Source organism: Bos indicus, chromosome 6 (genome assembly GCF_029378745.1).
Source record: "Bos indicus isolate NIAB-ARS_2022 breed Sahiwal x Tharparkar chromosome 6, NIAB-ARS_B.indTharparkar_mat_pri_1.0, whole genome shotgun sequence".
In the NCBI taxonomy this organism is placed as follows: Eukaryota; Metazoa; Chordata; class Mammalia; order Artiodactyla; family Bovidae; genus Bos; species Bos indicus.
This window is the reverse complement of record NC_091765.1, coordinates 71,652,230-71,668,790: the sequence shown is the minus strand read 5'-3', so window position 1 is coordinate 71,668,790 and position 16,561 is coordinate 71,652,230. Positions and strand designations below refer to the sequence as shown.

Below are 16,561 nucleotides of genomic sequence, written 5' to 3'. Positions count from 1 at the left end.
TTAGTTAAATCCAAACTAAGGTAGAGGATTAACTCAAATGTATTTTCCTCTGGAGTCCTGCCCCAGCCAAATGGTCTGAGAGTGAAGAAAGGATAGTTCTCCAAAGGAAATGATCAGAATAGGGAATGAATGCTAAACAGGAAACAATGTCTACTAAAATCTTGTCTGCTATATGATGACTCTATCACGCTCTCCCATTCCGGACAGAATCCTCTGGTCTGATCTGAACAGTCCCTCAGTTTCGATGTTTTTTTTCTCTTGAGTACACAGCAAGAATCTTAAGTGTTCACTGAGATGAATGTTACCTTTGAGGGAGGATTTTATAGTCACAACAGTTTTTTTGAAAGAAGAAAAAAATGGCTTCTATTTCAAATTCAAAGAACAATCATTAAAATATGAAAACTACTAGGAATTAGGACTGTAGACTTTTTCCCAATAATTTTTAGCTACTGAAAGCTGCTTTCCCTTGTGGACCAACTGTCTTAACCATCAAGTAAAGTAATTTCCCCCTAAGATAAGGGGGAAAATATTCACACGTTTTTCTACAAGGGAAGGAAGGTACAAGCTAGGATCCTGGTTTATCTCCCATCTTCCTTAAGGCTAGATAAAAATCTCCAAAGGAGCACGTCCGTTATCTTCTTTGGCCTCGGCCCTCCAGCCAAGGACTCATGTCCGGTCTCCCCAGGCCCACTCTCCAAAAAGAAGCGACTAAAGCAGTGCACTTCCAGGAGAAGAAAGAGGAGGAGTCTGGAGTGCCAGTCACCTTCACAAATGCCCTCTTCCCGTCCCAAGAGACGAAACGCAAGTGATGCCACCGGCTGAGAGGGAAAAGTCTTTTCGCCTGCCCGATTTTTTCCCCCTGGCATTGGCAAAGTGATTTGCTTTTCGAGAAAGACAAGGTCCCTTTTGGCTTCGGGATCCCTCATACAAGAAACTCTCCTCTGTCTTCGCTTCCCGCATCCAGGGTAAAAGCCAAAGCCACCCTGATCTGAACTCCCGGGACCCGCCGCACCCTCCGCAGCTAACCAGGCCCCGCCCCCCGCCCCCTGCTTTCCAGTAACCCGTGCGAGGAAAGGGGCGCCGGGGAGATCTCGGCTTTCCTGCACGCCCAGCGGCAGCCGCGGACCGCGCAGACGCGCAGCCCTAGGGAGCAGGAGTCTCCTCCGGCGCCCGGGATCCCCATCGCAGCTCCGAGCTGCCTAACGGAGCACATCGCATGCGCACCGAGACGCACCGGGGAAAGGGATAGTGAGGGGAGGGACGAACGAAAAGCGCCGGCAGTCGGAGCCCGCAGGGGGTCACTGACTACGCATGCGCCGGGAGGGAGCGCAATCACAGACTAGTCTTGCGGCTACCGGCTTAAAAAAGGAAACCCCCGAGACCGAGAGCGCGAAGGAAATCTGGCCGCCGACGCGTGCGCGCTCCCGGTGAGTGGCGCCCCGCCGGGTGGGCCTGGGGCCTGACGTCCGCCGGCAGGCTGGCCTGAGCGGCGCATGCGTGGTCCCGGTGCCGGTGGAGGAGGGGAAGGGAAGGGAGGGGGAGGAGTTGAGGGCGGCTGTAGCGGTGAAATTTTGGGGGGGTGGGTTGGGGGCGCCACTCAGCCTCAGGGTGCTGCTAAAGCTGGGAGCCGCAGCGCCTTCAGGACGCTGCAAGGCTAGTGGTTCCGAGTCGCCGCAGCTGGACTCCAGGGTGGGGGAGGGAAGAAGCCGGAGCCGCCGCAAGCCACACGGTGAGGGCGCCGGGAAGTGGGGGGAGCAGGAGGGCGGTGTGTGTGGGGCCGGGGGGCGGCGGCCAGGGGAGGGGCGGGCTGGCGCTGAAGCCCAAGTTTTGCTTATCGCTCGAGTGTGTCTTTTCTCGGGAGTTGGGGTGGAGGCCCGCCCCGTCTGAAGGGCCTTTCGGGACAGCTGGGGTTACCTGCGGGGCAGGGGCGGGATTGGGGTGCGCGGCGGGGCCGGGTGGCCGGAGCGCGCCCTTGGGTTGAGGCCGATTCAAGCGGCAGAGCGGCGGGGAGAGCCGAAGAGCCGGTGCGGAGAGGGCTTTCGCTGGGGACCCGCTAGGCCTTGTGACCCACTTTATTCCTGTCACAACTCGGGCACGTTTGGAGCGGCGCCCAATGGGGCGCCGGGACGGCCAGCTCCTCCGGGGAACCCCCGCCCTCCCGGCACCCGGCCCGCGCGCCGCAGCCCGCAGTCCGAGCGGCGGCCGCCGCCGCCCGTGGGCTGGTTCCGTTAGTGGTCGCGGTTCCGGGGCTGGGTCCCCGGGGAACGCGCTACTCCTCGCGTCCGACTGGAGCCGCTGCGCGGGTTCGAACGCTCCCGGGGCGGCGCCTGTCTTCCTTCCTTGAGTCCACTCGCGCCCGCCCGCTCCGGGTCACCACGGCGGCTGATTCTTATGGAAACCTTTCGCCTGCGAAGCTGGACTCTAGCTAGTCCTGGTGTGCTGGCCCCGGGAGTGTAATTTCCGACGCCTAGCGCCGCAGAGCTTACATTCTTGAGTGCGTTTTCGCTGGTGTACAAGTCGTCCTGTTGCTAATAGCAGAATCCTGACAGGTAAAAAAAACCTCGGCCTCTGACTTGGGGAATGAAAGATCGAATCAGGTGGCAGTTGCTTGCTATTAGAATGCCACGCTATACGACTTGAAGGCTTTCTAACCTTAGAAAAGCAACAACAGTGTTTTCTTTTACAGTGAAAGAAAAGCACTAGAAGGAACTTTTAGTCATTGTTGATTTGGCCGTTACGCTGATGCCCCAATCAAAAAAAGGTAATTTCACTTGAAGTCTGCATTCTAATTTGTACCTTCATTTTAAGTGATAAAATTGGGCGACTTTTTCCTCTACCTGGTTGGAAAATAAACGTTCTACAAAGGATGTAATTTAAATAATGAGTTGTTTTGTCTGCTTTTAGATCTGGGGGGAGAAACTTAACTCAGATGTTAAGTAGTTAACTGTATAGAATGTCATTAAAGTTTAGCCTGAAGAAGATAGATGAAAGTTGTGGTAGTCATAATCAGCTGTGAAAAAGATTGAGGAAGCTTTGTGTGTAATGACATGGAAAGATCTCCAAAGTATGTTATAAAGTGAAAAAAACAAGATATAGGACAGCGTGAATAATGTGCTACTTTGTGTGATAACGAGGCACCCATGGAATAGGAATATAAATTTGTGTTTGTTTTTATAAGTATAAAGAAACTGGCGGGGCAGGATAGTGGAGAATTGATAATGGTTGGGTAGAGGGAGGAGTTGGAGAAGGAAATGGCAACCCACTCCAGTATTCTTGCCTGGAGAATCCCAGGGACCGGGGAACCTGGTGGGCTGCCGTCTATGGGGTCGCACAGAGTCGGACACGACTGAAGCGACTTAGCAGCAGCAGCAGTAGCAGCAGCAGCAGCAGCAGAGGGAGGAGTAACCTGATGAGGGGATGGTGGGAAATGACACGTACACTGTATGCCTTTATATTTTAAAGTATTTGTGACTATATTAATTCGTAAACTAGATTAAACAAAAATCCTTCTCTCCAAAATAATTTGCTCAAAATAATTTCTTTCTTTCCTAATTTGTAGTAATTTTGGCCATTTTTAATATGGTTTCTCTTAGTGTTTTTTGTTTTTTTTTTAAGGGGACACGACCTAAACTTGACAGAAAGTTTTAAGTATGGCTGTCTAGGCTCCAAAGTGTTACAAATTTAACTTTTAAAAATGTTTAGTCATATTTTGCTAAAATATATGACATTATTTACATTTGACATTTTGGCTTATGCTGTGTTCAGAGCATAGTTTTTCCTGCTGCTTTTTTTCCCCCAGAAATCCTAGTTGTATACAATTTTACTTTTAGTCTTTTTAACCCCAAAGTTGTGATGACAAATAGTTGGAGAATATGAACTCTCCATTAAAATGACAATGGAATTGATTGTCTAGATAGTTTGCTTTTCAGATGGGGAAATACTTTCTCAAGGCAGTCAGACGTGAACTGCATGTAAATTTATATGTGTGTGCATTTAGAGAGAGATCCTGTATATAGATACAGTACTTACAGAGAATTAAAATTGAGAGTCAATGTTATGTTGGTGCAAACGCTGAAATTTTTTTATGACTTAATGGATTGCTGAAAACAGTATGTAATTTCAGGGGGGAGGGTACTCAAAATTCCTCTGGTGGCTAATACCATATAATCAGAGTAGTGAATGTTGAGTAGTGGGAGACAGTTGCTATGGGCATTTTTGTTGTGGAGCATTCCTTTTTATTTTGGAGGATAGGATACTTTTATTTCTCTTTGATCTGTAGGTCTCTGGTAGTCAAATTTCTGCAAATGGCATTTAATTTTCATTTGAATTCCATATAGATCTGTTCATTCTTTTTGAAAAACATTGTCAGTGTTCAGGAAAAATTTAAACATTGCAATGTATTTATAATAGGTGAAAGCGCTTTTTATATACTTCACTTCCATCTCATCTCTCCCCAGAGATAACTACTGTTACATTGTTATATAACCTTTGAGTTCTTTTTCTGTGTATTTACATTTACTTTTAATCTCAAAAATTAAGTTATCTTGATTGTTTGCTTTGTTAGTTTGTCTCTACTGTGAGCTCTGTTACTACTCTACAGGACAGGGAAATGACCTGGATTGGACATGTCAGAAAGTTAAGCAACTGAGCCTCTCGTGGTCCTCTGACTTGAACCTAAGCATGCTTTGTCTTTAAATGAGAGACATTGATTTACTTGGAAGGAATCCAGCTGGGGAAACAAGAGAAGAAGCTTTTTGGTCTGGTTTTTGGTTTAATGACAGCAGACAAGTTGTATACATACTTCTCAGAACATTACCTTTCTAATAGTTCCAGAGGTGTTTTTTGGTTGTTGTTTTGTTTTATTTTGTTTTTAAACTGAGCTGAGAATAATTACTAAGACTTCATTCTTTTTAGGTGATAGAGTTGGCTATTAGTCAAGACTCTCTACTAACCTGTGAGATACATAGAGGATGCAGTACAGTTGACCCTTCCCTGAAGAGTTGGACATGACTGAGTACACTGCTGCTGCTGCTGCTAAGTCACTTCAGTCGTGTCCAACTCTGTGCGACCCCATAGACGGCAGCCCACCAGGCTCCCCCGTCCCTGGGATTCTCCAGGCAAGAACACCGGAGTGGGTTGTCATTTCCTTCTCCAATGCATGAAAGTGAAAGGTGAAAGTGAAGTTGCTCAGTCGTGTCTGACTCTTAGCGACCCCATGGACTGCAGCCCACCAGGCTCCTCCATCCGTGGGATTTTCCAAGCAAGAGTACTGGAGTGGGGTGCCATTGCCTTCTCCGGACTGAATACACACACACCCTTAAAAGAGCATGTGTGTAATGATTGTAACCCAAGTTAGGAAATGATAGATTCTGGAAGAAAAACATACCTAAGGTTTGTAAGACTGTTTCCAGCTTTTTATTTTTGTGGGCATGGAGTTTGAATGAAGAGTAGAGATTTTTCATGACATTTAAAATAGGAAAGGATAAAGCAAATTTAGCTTGTCTTAGCTCTTACGGGGTAAGAAAGTAAGGAGTTAAGTTGTGTCCTCATAGCAGGCACTAACTGCTGGCTTATTTTTGTTTTTTTACTCTCTCCCACCAGAACCATTTGATGTTTTACTTGATAATTATAGCCTCTCTTAGATTTCAGGATTTGGAGAATAGGAGATTTAAGTCTGCTGGTTAACTGTTGTCTGCCATCTAATGTTTCAGGCAATGTTAGTATTAAAAGTAAATTGTTTTTTCCTATCATTTTTTTCCTCAAAGCACATATTTAATGTACTCGCTCCCCCATATTTTTACTTCTTGTGCTGTGTCAAATAAAATACTTATTTTCTGAAATATTTTAAACTGTGAAGGCAAACAGCATTATGGTGAAAAATCTGTCAAAGTTCCTCATTACAGCAAAATTACCTTCTATTGTTTGTATTTCTTTCCAGTTCTTTGCAGATGCATGAAGTTAAAAAAAAAAAAAAGAAACTTTCATAGTTTCTTGCAGGCATTGTCCCAGTATTGTACTTTATATTTTATCCTTTTCTGAGTCTAAAATTTTAGGTGGCATTGAATGAATTATAGAAAACTTTTTAGTGTCAGAACAATTTAATCTTACTAATTGACTGTAGTTGTTAAAATGGCATTTATATTTATAGATTACTTTACAACCATCTGTTAGTCATTTTTATAGCTCTGTTGGGTGTAACTTCTGTGAATTAGGTGGGTAAGAGATTCCTGTTTTTCTCTATGCTTTTGATTATATGAATATTAGATTACCTAAGCTCATCCTTGTAAGTATAATCTCATCTTTGAGTTATTACTTGTTTTAAGTGTGTATTTCACAAAGATGTAATTCTACTTACTATTTTAAGTGTTAGAAGTTTACAGAAAAATCACTTTTAAAAAATAAATTTTTATGTATTATTTTTAACCTTTATAAGATACTGTTTAGAATGTGATTTACATTTTATTTTTCAGAAATATTTCTGAAAAACAGAGTAGGTATCTATGAAGCAGTTTGAACACACTCCATTAAAATTTAAGCTATAATATTTTTTACAGAGAGTTTGTTTGATTGCTTCAAAACTTCCTTAAAAGGAAAATCCTAATACTAAGAAAGAATACTTTCACCCAAAGAACTTACATTACCTTTCTGTAGGATTTCTGTGACATTTTATACAACTCTTAGGTATCTGTATCCTCTAGATTAAGTCAGGGAGAAAAACTGCTTAACCTATTTTCAATAGAAAATAGATATAATACTAAAGCTCAGTACAGTAGTTTCAATGTGTCTTCTGTTGTCATTTTTTGGAAGTTACATGTTTTCTCAGGTTTCTGTGACTATTTTGATAGCAACTGTTTTTTACTTTTTTCTTTTTTGTCACAAAAATAGGAAGATTTTAGGTGTTTATTTCTTCTGTTCATTTATTTTCAGTGACATGATCAGATCATTAAAATATCTGGTTTTATGTTGAATAAAGATTATTATTGCCTGAAATTTAATAACAGCAAACTATTTTAACAAGATCTTAATTACTTACGTCTGTAGCTTGGTGTAGTGATTAAGAGTGCAGGGCTCTACAGCTAGCCTGCTTGGCATTCACATCCTGGCTTTATTACTAGTGATTGGACAAATGTTACCTCAATTTCTCATCTATGAAATGACAATAATGCTAGTTCATAATATTATGTGAGGATTAAACAGTACATACAAATTACTTAGAACAATGAGTATCATATAGTTAATTGTTCAATAAAAAATGTTAGCTGTTATTATTTCTGTTGTTTTGCTACTTTCATAGTGTGTACCAAACATGGCTCTTGTTTTTTGGGAGGAGAATCCTAATTTCCGTAAGTTGCTTAGAATTTTGTTTCTAGGTAGAGAATTTGAGAGTGTGTGTGTTAAGTCACTTCAGTCGTATCCGTTTCCTTGCGACCCCATGGACTGTAGCCTGCCAGACTCCTCTGTTCATGGGATTCTCCAGGCAAGAATATGGGAGTGGGTTGCCATTTCCTTCTCCAGAATTTGAGAGTACTTGACCTTTTTATGTAACTTAGAACAATGAAATGTTATTAGAAAATGTTGCCAAGATGCTTGGTATTGCATATTTCTCTGAAATCCCTTTGCCAAGTAGAGTTTTGAAAGACTGGTGATTTGTTTTTCCTATGTTGAAACCTAAATTTTAGTTGAAATAATATTAGAGGTTACTTTGGAAAAAACCCACAAATTAAAATGCAAAATGTTAGAACTCCGATTATATTTTATAACTTATATAGTTCTATAGAAATTTCATAGATTTTTATTAGATGCAGGAAGAGAAATGAGTAACATTAATTAATGGAAAAAGCTGTTTTCTTACTTGATAATTTTTGTCTCCATCAGAAGTGGTTGATGATATACTGTATTTTTCATTATAAAGGTGCCTGTTTCACGTAGAGTTTGTGTGAGACAAATTTATATTGTTTAGCCTCTTTTTAGACTTGATCACATTATTATATATTTTTTTTGAGTCTTTTACTTGTCAGAGATGATCATTAAGATTTTTGGTTGTTTTTTTTTGCTTTGAAAATAGTTTTGTGGTTTTTATAAAAATGAATCTTGTTTCTTGGAAAAGAGTTGAAGTATTAAAAACTACAAAGAAAATCTGTGATTAAAAAAAATTACCCAAAATCCCAGGGATGAAGCTCTCTGTTAATATTTTTTTTTCAGCATTTTCTAGGGTAGTTGGGGTGTGTTTGTGTGTATACATGTATGTGTTAAAATTTTATGGCAAGTGGAATAAAATGCAGTTTTATAAACTACTTTTTTCCTCTCATCATGTTTTCTGAATATCTTTAGTTGTAAAGTTATATTTCATTATTTTTTATCTTTGTTGTTGTGTAGTCACTGAATTGTGTTTTCTCTCGCACCCCCATGGACTGTAGCTGCCAGGCTCCTCTGTCCATGGGATTTCCCAGGCAAGAGTACTAGAATGGATTGCCATTTCTTTCTCCAAGAGATCTTCCTGATCCAGGGATCAAACCCAAAGTCGCCTGTGTTGCAGGCAGATTCTTTTACCACTGAGCCACCAGGGAAGGCCTTTTTTTTTTTTTTAATTTAGTTTTAGTTTTTTACTTGTTTTCAGTTGACCTTTGAGCAACGTGGCAGTTAGGGGCGCTAACTCTCTGCTTGATTGGAAAAGTAAAAAATCCACGTATAACTTATAGTTGGCCCTTTTTGTGGTTCCTCAGTATCCAGTGTTCCCCATTCTTTGATTCAAGCAATCACAGTTCATGTGGTACTCAAGTATTTATTTACTGTTCGGAAAAAATCTGGGCACAGGTGGACCTAGGGAGTTTAAACCTGTGTTAATCAGGGGTCTATTATAGTTACATTTTTGCTAATAATAGCTGAGTTTGACTTCTCTTTGAATCATCTGTTTTGCATTCCTTTTTATCACTCCTGTTTTGCTCTTTTTTGTGTGTTAGTCTAATTTTTCCCCATTTTCCCTGTTAATTCGTTAGTTATACTTTCATTATACCATTAAGGGTTATTCTTGAGGTTGCATACAATAAGCATACTTGACTTACAATGCAAATTATTTATAATACAGATAGTTCAAATTATTACTTTTACCGTTCTCCAATAATGACTGTTTCTTACGCATTAACTCATATGCCAACCTTTTTGCATTATTACCATTCTGCATTTATTTATACTTTTAAACGCCAGAGAACAGTATGCTTTTGGACAATTTTTGTTCATATTTACCCTTTCCAGGGTTCTCCTTTCTTACATTTTCTGTGTTTCTGTCTGGGTTCTTTTTCCTTCTGTCTGAATAGCTTCCTTTAGTAGTATGTGTTTTAATACTGGTCTACCTGCTGACAGTGAATTTTTCCTTTTTTGTTTGTTGAAAACATCTTAATTTCACCTTTTTAAAATAATATTTTCACAGGGTATAGAACGCTACATTGATAGTTATTTTATTGTCTTCTTTCTGTTTAAGTCTTATTGAAGGTAATGTATCAGTGTATGTCTTGCTAATAATAATGTCTTCTATTTTTCTCAAAGGACTTCTCAGAATACTTTTTCTTCTCTTATTTTTTTAGCAATTTGATTGTGACGTGTTGAGGTGTGGTTTTCTTTGTATTTTGCTTAATATTCCTAGAGCTTTTTTGAATATGTAGCTTGGTGCCCTTTAGTTTTGGAAAGTTCTCTGTCATTACATCTTCAATTATTGCTTCTGCCTGTCTCATCCTTTATGGATTCTAATTTAAACATTTATTACACTCTATCTTCATGTTTCAAATGTCTCTTAAAAATTTTTTTTCTCTCCATACTTCAATTGGATATCTTATAATGAACTATCTTATAGTACACCAAAAACTACCTTATTTTTCTCCAAGTGAAAATGTTGTATTAATTTTACATTATAACTTTGAGTTTTAAAACATTCATTGATCCTGTTTTATAGATTTTTAATAAACTCCAGTTCTCTTGAACATACTGATTTTAATTGTGTACATACTTGTCTATTAAATAATTTCAGTATCTGCATCTTTCATTCATCTACATACATTGTTTTCCTGTTGATTGTTTTTCAGGTGGTTGTGGGATTCTTTCTCTCTGTACGTTGACAGGTGTTTCAAAGAACTTGCCCATTTCGTCTAAGTTGTTGAATTAGTAAAGTTGTTTATATCTTAAATAAGTGAAGTAAGTGAAGTTGCTCAGTCGTGTCCGACTTTTTGCGACCCCATGGACTGTAGCCTGCCATGCTCCTCCGTCCATGGGATTTTCCAGGCAAGAGTACTGGAGTGGATTGTCCTTTAAATAGCTGTAGAATATATTGTGAGTGTAATATCAGTATAATCTACAGAGATTTGATATCATTTCTGATGTTGATAATTTGTGTCTTCTGTCTTTTTTCCCTGATCAGTCTGGCTTGAGATTCATTAACTTTTATTAAGATCTTGAAGAACCAGCGTTTGGTTTAACTGATTTCCTCTAGTTCTCCTGTTTTTTGTTTCCTTATTCCTTCTCTGATCTTAATTCCTTTCTTTAACTTACTTTGAGCTTAGTTTGTTTTCTTTTTCTAGTTTCTTAAGATAGAAGCTGAGGTCATTAATTTGTGATCTTTTCCCCCTAATATATATGTGGTATAAATTTCCCTTAAATATTGCTTACCAGTTTTAATATATTTATATATATTTTATTTTCATTCAGTTCAGAATATTTTTTAATTTACTTTTTGATGTCTTCTTTGGCCGGTAGATTATTTATATTATTTAGTCTCCAAAAATTTGAGGGTTTTCCAGAGATCTGTTATTTTTAAGTTTATTGTGATGAAAGAATATACGTTTATAACTTGGATCTTTTTAAATTTGTTGAGATTTGTTTTATGGCCCAGGATATGATCTTAGTAAATGCTCCATGTGTGCTTGAAAATAATTTGTATTCTGTTGTTGGGTGGAGTGTTCTATAAATATCAATTAGGTCAAGTTGGTTGATTATTTTTGTTTATGTCCTGTAATTTTTGATTGAATGCCAGACATTGTGAATTAAAAAACAAAATAAAGCAAGCATTACCAAGTATGTTCTGCCAGAGGGTGTTTACTTTTTCTTTCAGGCAGATAGAATAGGGAGCCAGTCACTTTAATTTATGTGAAGGCTGGGTTGCTATTTGAGTAGTTTGGTGATACTCTTCTTTATGTTATTTATAGGGTGTGGTTTTCTAAGACTTTCATTTCAAAGCCTGGTAGTCTTTATCCCCTTGGTAGTGCCAAACATGGGAAATTTCACTTTGCTTCTCAAGTTTTTCAGTTATTATTTAGCTTTTTAACCCTGCATTGTTTAAAATTAAACAAATATCCTTGAGTTTGAGGTCCCTGCAAGTTTCCCATTTTTGTTACTTCAGCCTTGTGTGAACACCAAAAGCTTTCCTGACTTCTTGGTGCCTTAGCAGCAGCATTTCATACAGGCCAAATCTCAAGTTTTTCAGCCTTCACCCCATCCTATAATCTGGAAATACCCCCTGGGAAAAGACAACTGCAGATCATCTAAACACCTTGAAAAAATATCCCCTTCTTTGGAGTTGTAGACCTTATTGTCTCCCATGCTTTAAGGACATCTCTGTACTGCCTTTAAAAATATGATTTTTATAATTTATTTAGCTTTTCTAGTTGTTCTCAAGAAGGATATTGGCCTGCTGCAAACTGTTGCATCCTACTCGGATATAGACAACTCCTTGTTGCTGTTTTAATATTTTGGCTGTGGCTTGTGGGGTCTCAGTTCCACGACCAGGGGTCAGACTGAGGCCATGGCAGCAGTAGTGCCAAATCCCAACACTAAGCCACCAGGAAACTCCTTCCCTGTTGGTTTTTAAAGCTTCACAGAAGAACTAAATTTTCATGAGCAATTTTGTATTAAACATTCTTCTTGTAGGCTTTAGGTAGTGGGGTTTTAGTTTCAGACCTAGTAAAAAAAGCCAAATTTAAGAAAAAAAAAAGCAGATTTATTGGGATATAATTTTTATATGTTAAAATTCACTCAATGTAAGTATACATGTTGAATTTTCATAGATGTATACATTTTTGTGACCACTACCACAATCAAGATACAGAAAGTTCCTATCAACCTGAAAAGTTCTCTCTCCCTTGTTGTTGTTCAGTCGCTAAGTTGTATCTGACTCTTTGTGACCCCATGAGCTGCAGCATTCCAGGCTTCCGTGTCCTTCACTATCTCCTGGAGTTTGCTCAAACTCATGTCCATTGAATCAGTGATGCCATCCAACCATCTCATCCTCTGCTGTCCCCTTCTCCTCCCACCTTCAATCTTTCCCAGCATCAGAGTCTTTTCTAGTGAGTCAGTTCTTAGCATCGGGTGGCCAAAGTATTGGAGTTTCAGCTTTAGCATCAGTCCTTCCAATGAATATTCAGGACTCATTTCCTTTAGGATGGACTGGTTGGATCTCCTTGCAGTCCAAGGGACTCTCAAGAGTCTCCTCCAACACCACAGTTCAAAAGCATCAATTCTTCGGCGCTCAGCTTTCTTTATAGTCCAACTCTCACATCCATACGTGACCACTGGAAAAACCACAGCTTTGACCAGATGGACCTTTGTTGGCAAAGTAATGTCTCTGCTTTTTAATATGCTGTCTAGGTTTGTCATAACTTTTCTTCCAAGGAGCAAGTGTCTTTTAATTTCACGGCTGCAGTCACCATCTGCAGTGATTTTGGAGCCCCCCAAAATAAAATCTGTCACTGTTTCCATTGTTTCCCCATCTATTTACCATGAAGTGATGGGACCAGATGCCATGATCTTCATTTTCTGAATGTTGAGTTTCAAGCCAGCTTTTTCACTCTCCTCTTTCACTTTCATCAAGAGGCTCTTTAGTTCTTCTTCACTTTCTGCCATAAGGGTGATGTCATCTGCATATCTGAGGTTATTGATATTTCTCCCAGCGATCTTGATTCCAGCTTGTGCTTCCTCCAGCCCAGCGTTTCTCATGATGTACTCTGCATATAAGTTAAATAAGCAGAGTGACAGTATACAGCCTTGACATATGCCTTCCCCAATTTGGAAGCAGTCTGTTGTTCCATATCCAGTTCTAACTGTTGCTTCTTGACCTGAATACAGATTTCTTAGGAGGCAGGTCAGGTGGACTGGTATTCCCATCTCTTTAAGAATTTTCTCCATGTCTTCCAATCCACAAACATAGATTGTCTTTTGATTTCTTTTAGCTATATTTTATAGTTTTCATTGTACATGCTTTCACCTCTCTGGTTAACTTTATTTCTACATTTTTTTTGGGGGGGTGCTATTGTAAATGTAGTTGTCTACTTAAATTTCTGTTTTGAATTGTTCATTAGTAATGTTTAGCAACAGAACTGATTTTTGAATGTTTGAGTTTGTATTGGGCAACTTTGCTAAAATCATTTATTTGTTTTAATCGGCTTTTTACATGTGAAATCTTTAGGGTTTTCTGCATATATGATCATACGATCTGTGAACAGAGGTAATTTTTTGCTTCATCCTTCCATATTTGAATGACTTTTGTTTCTCTTCTTGCCTAATTGCTTTAGCTAGGATTTCCAGCTCTATGTTGGATACAAGTAATGCAAATAGGTATCCTTGCTTTGTCCATAATTTTTCAGTTTTCTTTCAGTCCAGAAGCTTTCATTTTTTGTTATTGAATGATGTTAGCTATGACTATTTCATATATGGCTGTTGTTATGTTGAGGTGGTTTGCTTCTGTTTCTAGTTTGTTTAGTGTTTTTATTGTGAAAGAATGTTTGATGTTGTCAAATGCCTTCATTACTTGAAGTCATCTTCCCCACCATCTTCATTCGGTTGATGTGGTATATGACAGTGGTTGATTTTCATGGTTTAAATCATCCTTGCATTCTGGGTATAAATAACCACTTGATCATGGTGTATAATCCATTTAATGTGGTATTGAATTTGATTTGTTAGTATTTTGTCTGAGGATTTTTGCATCAGTATTCATCAGGAATATTGGTCTGTATTTTTTTTGTGTTGTGTCTTTTTCTGCTTTTGGTATCAGAGTAGTACTGGCATCATGAAATGAGGTGAAAATGTTCCTTCCTGTTTAATTATTTGGAAATGTTTGAGGAGGATTGGTATATTTTTTAAATGTTACGGAGAATTTTTTCCTGTGAAGCCACCTGGTCCTAGGCTTTTCTTTATTGAGATCTGCTTTTATTTCTTGGTTTATTGTCATTGTTCAGTCTCTCAGTTGTGTCCAACTCTTTGCCACTCCATGGACTGCAGCATGTCAGGCTTCCCTGTCCTTCACCGTCTCCTGGAGCTTGCTCAATCTCATGTCCATTGAGTCAGTGATGCCATCAAACCATCTCATCCTCTGTTGTCCCCTTCTCCTCCTGCCTTCAATCTTTCCCAGCATCACGGTCTTTTCTAATGAGTCAGCACTTCACATTAGGTGGTACTGAAGCTTCAGCTTTAGCATCAGTCCTTCCAATGAATATTTAGGATTGATTTCCTTTAGGATTGACTGGTTTGGTCTCCTTGCTCTCCAAGATTATTCTCAAGAGTCTTCTCAAGCACCACAGTTCAAAAGCATCAGTTCTTCAGTGCTTAGCCTTCTTTATGGTCCAACTCTCACATCCATACATGACCACTGGAAAAACCATAGCTTTGACTATACAGACCTTTGTCAGCAAAGTAATGTCTCTGTTTTTCAATATGCTGTCTAGGTGTGTCATAGCCTTTCTTCCAAGGAGCAAGTGTCTTTTAATTTCATGGCTGCAGTCACCATCTGCAGTGATTTTGGAGCCCAAGAAAATAAAGTCTGTTTCCATTTTTCCCCCATCTATTTGCCATGAAGTTATGGGACCAGATGCCATTATGTTAGTTTTTTGAATGTTGAATTTTAAGCCAGCTTTTTCAGTCTACCTTCATCAAGAGGCCCTTTAGTCCCTCTTCGCTTTCTGCCATAAGGGTGGTGTCATCTGCATATCTGAGGTTATTGATGTTTTTCTGGCAATCTTGATTCCAGCTTGTGCTTCATCCAGTCCAGCATTTCTCATGACGTACTCTGGATATAAGTTAAATAAGCAGGGTGACAATTTATAGCCTTGATGTACTGCTTTCCCAATTTTGAACTGGTCCATCGTTTCATGTCCAGTTCTAACTGTTGCTTCTTGACCTGCATACAGGTTTCTCAGGAGGCAGGTAAGGTTTATTTCTTGATTAATTCACTTTAAATTATTCTCTTGATTTTGCTGAGAGTGATGAGGATTTAGCTTACTTTTGCTGTCCTTAATCACTCATCTCTCTTCATCCCAAAGTTTGAAACAGTATAATGTTTTCATTTGGTACCTGTGCAGTTGTAAATAAAATGTTTCTTAGACATTATATTTTAAATTCCTACTATGTAAGATAAGGATAGTAGGGCCTTTATCCATTTCTCTATCTTGTCTTTTCTTCTCCTTCACTTTCATTTCTACCTTTTCTTTTGTGTTTGACCAGGTTGATCACATAACATTTTTTTCTGTTGTATAATGAGATTAAGACATTGCAGTGGGTAAGACTCCATGCTCCCAATGCAGAGGGCACAGGTTTGATCCCTGGTGGGGGAACTGAGACCCTGCATGCTGCATGGTATGGCCAAAACAAAACAAAAACATTCAGGCTTTTCAGTAGGTTGATTCTAAAAGCTGAACACAATAAATTACAGTTACTCATTGAGCTGTTTGTTTTTCATGAGTACAAAGTTATAATGGAACTCAAAAAAAATAGGATATCAAGGTAAGTTTGGTTATCTTAGGGCAAATTTTTTCACAATCATGCGACTAGTTTGCCTTATATTCTGAGTTGTTTGTTTAATCTTGTTCATCTTCACCTCCTGCAGTCTGTAATTACCTTTTTTTCTTTGGTAGAAATGTTTCCTGCTTGAATCACAGTATCTTATTTGTTGAAAGGAATCCCTGGTTTTCCTAGAGACATCCCTTTTAGAGTTTTCCTACTTCTTCCTTCAGTCTTCGTAAGAAGGAAGCCTGCTGAGTATCTAACATTCTGAGATATTCTTCCACTGCATTTCTGGGTTAGGTTTATTGTTCCTTAGATATCGCATCTTCCTGTTTCATGGCATTCTCCTTCTTTTTGCTGGAATATGTTCCAAATTAACATCAATATACAGGATACTTAAGATGAAACATTCTTGAATGCCTAAACATGGCTTTTACCTGGTTCATAATTGCTTGATAGTTTGAGTGTAGAAATTTAGATTCAGAGTGAATTTCCTTTTGAACTTAGGAGCTTTTCTCTGTTCTGTTTAGATCAAGATGGTAGGAAATCTGATGCTACTCTGAGTCTTGTTATATTTTTATAACCCTTTCCCTCTCTCTCTTTGGAAACTTTAGTATCTTACTGTTGTCTTTGTAGTTCTGGAATTTTATAGTTACATATCTAGGTATATGCCCAGTAGCTCACTGTGTCTGACTCTTTTTGCGACCCCATGGGCTGTAGCCTGCCAGGCTCCTCTATCCATGGAATTTTCCAGGCAAGAATATTAGAGTGGTTGCCATTTCTTCCTGCAGGGGATCTTCCC

At 39.2% G+C, this 16,561-nt stretch overlaps 1 protein-coding gene across 11 annotated transcripts in view; it reads left to right on the top strand.

Annotated features, from left to right (window-relative positions):
* Positions 1-1,121: 1,121 nt before the first annotated feature.
* The window catches only part of CLOCK (clock circadian regulator), a 111,421-nt gene continuing 95,981 nt past the window's right edge, over positions 1,122-16,561 (top strand). For 4 of the 11 annotated variants that reach the window (XM_070791449.1, XM_070791438.1, XM_070791442.1 and 1 more), the window contains exons 1-2: positions 1,590-1,729; positions 2,687-2,761. The gene's annotated coding sequence lies outside the window, so the exon portion shown is untranslated. Of the gene's footprint in view, positions 1,428-1,589; positions 1,730-1,864; positions 2,550-2,686; positions 2,762-16,561 lie in introns of those variants that run through there. The other 7 variants (XM_070791440.1, XM_070791445.1, XM_070791444.1 and 4 more) reach the window with 5 other exon arrangements.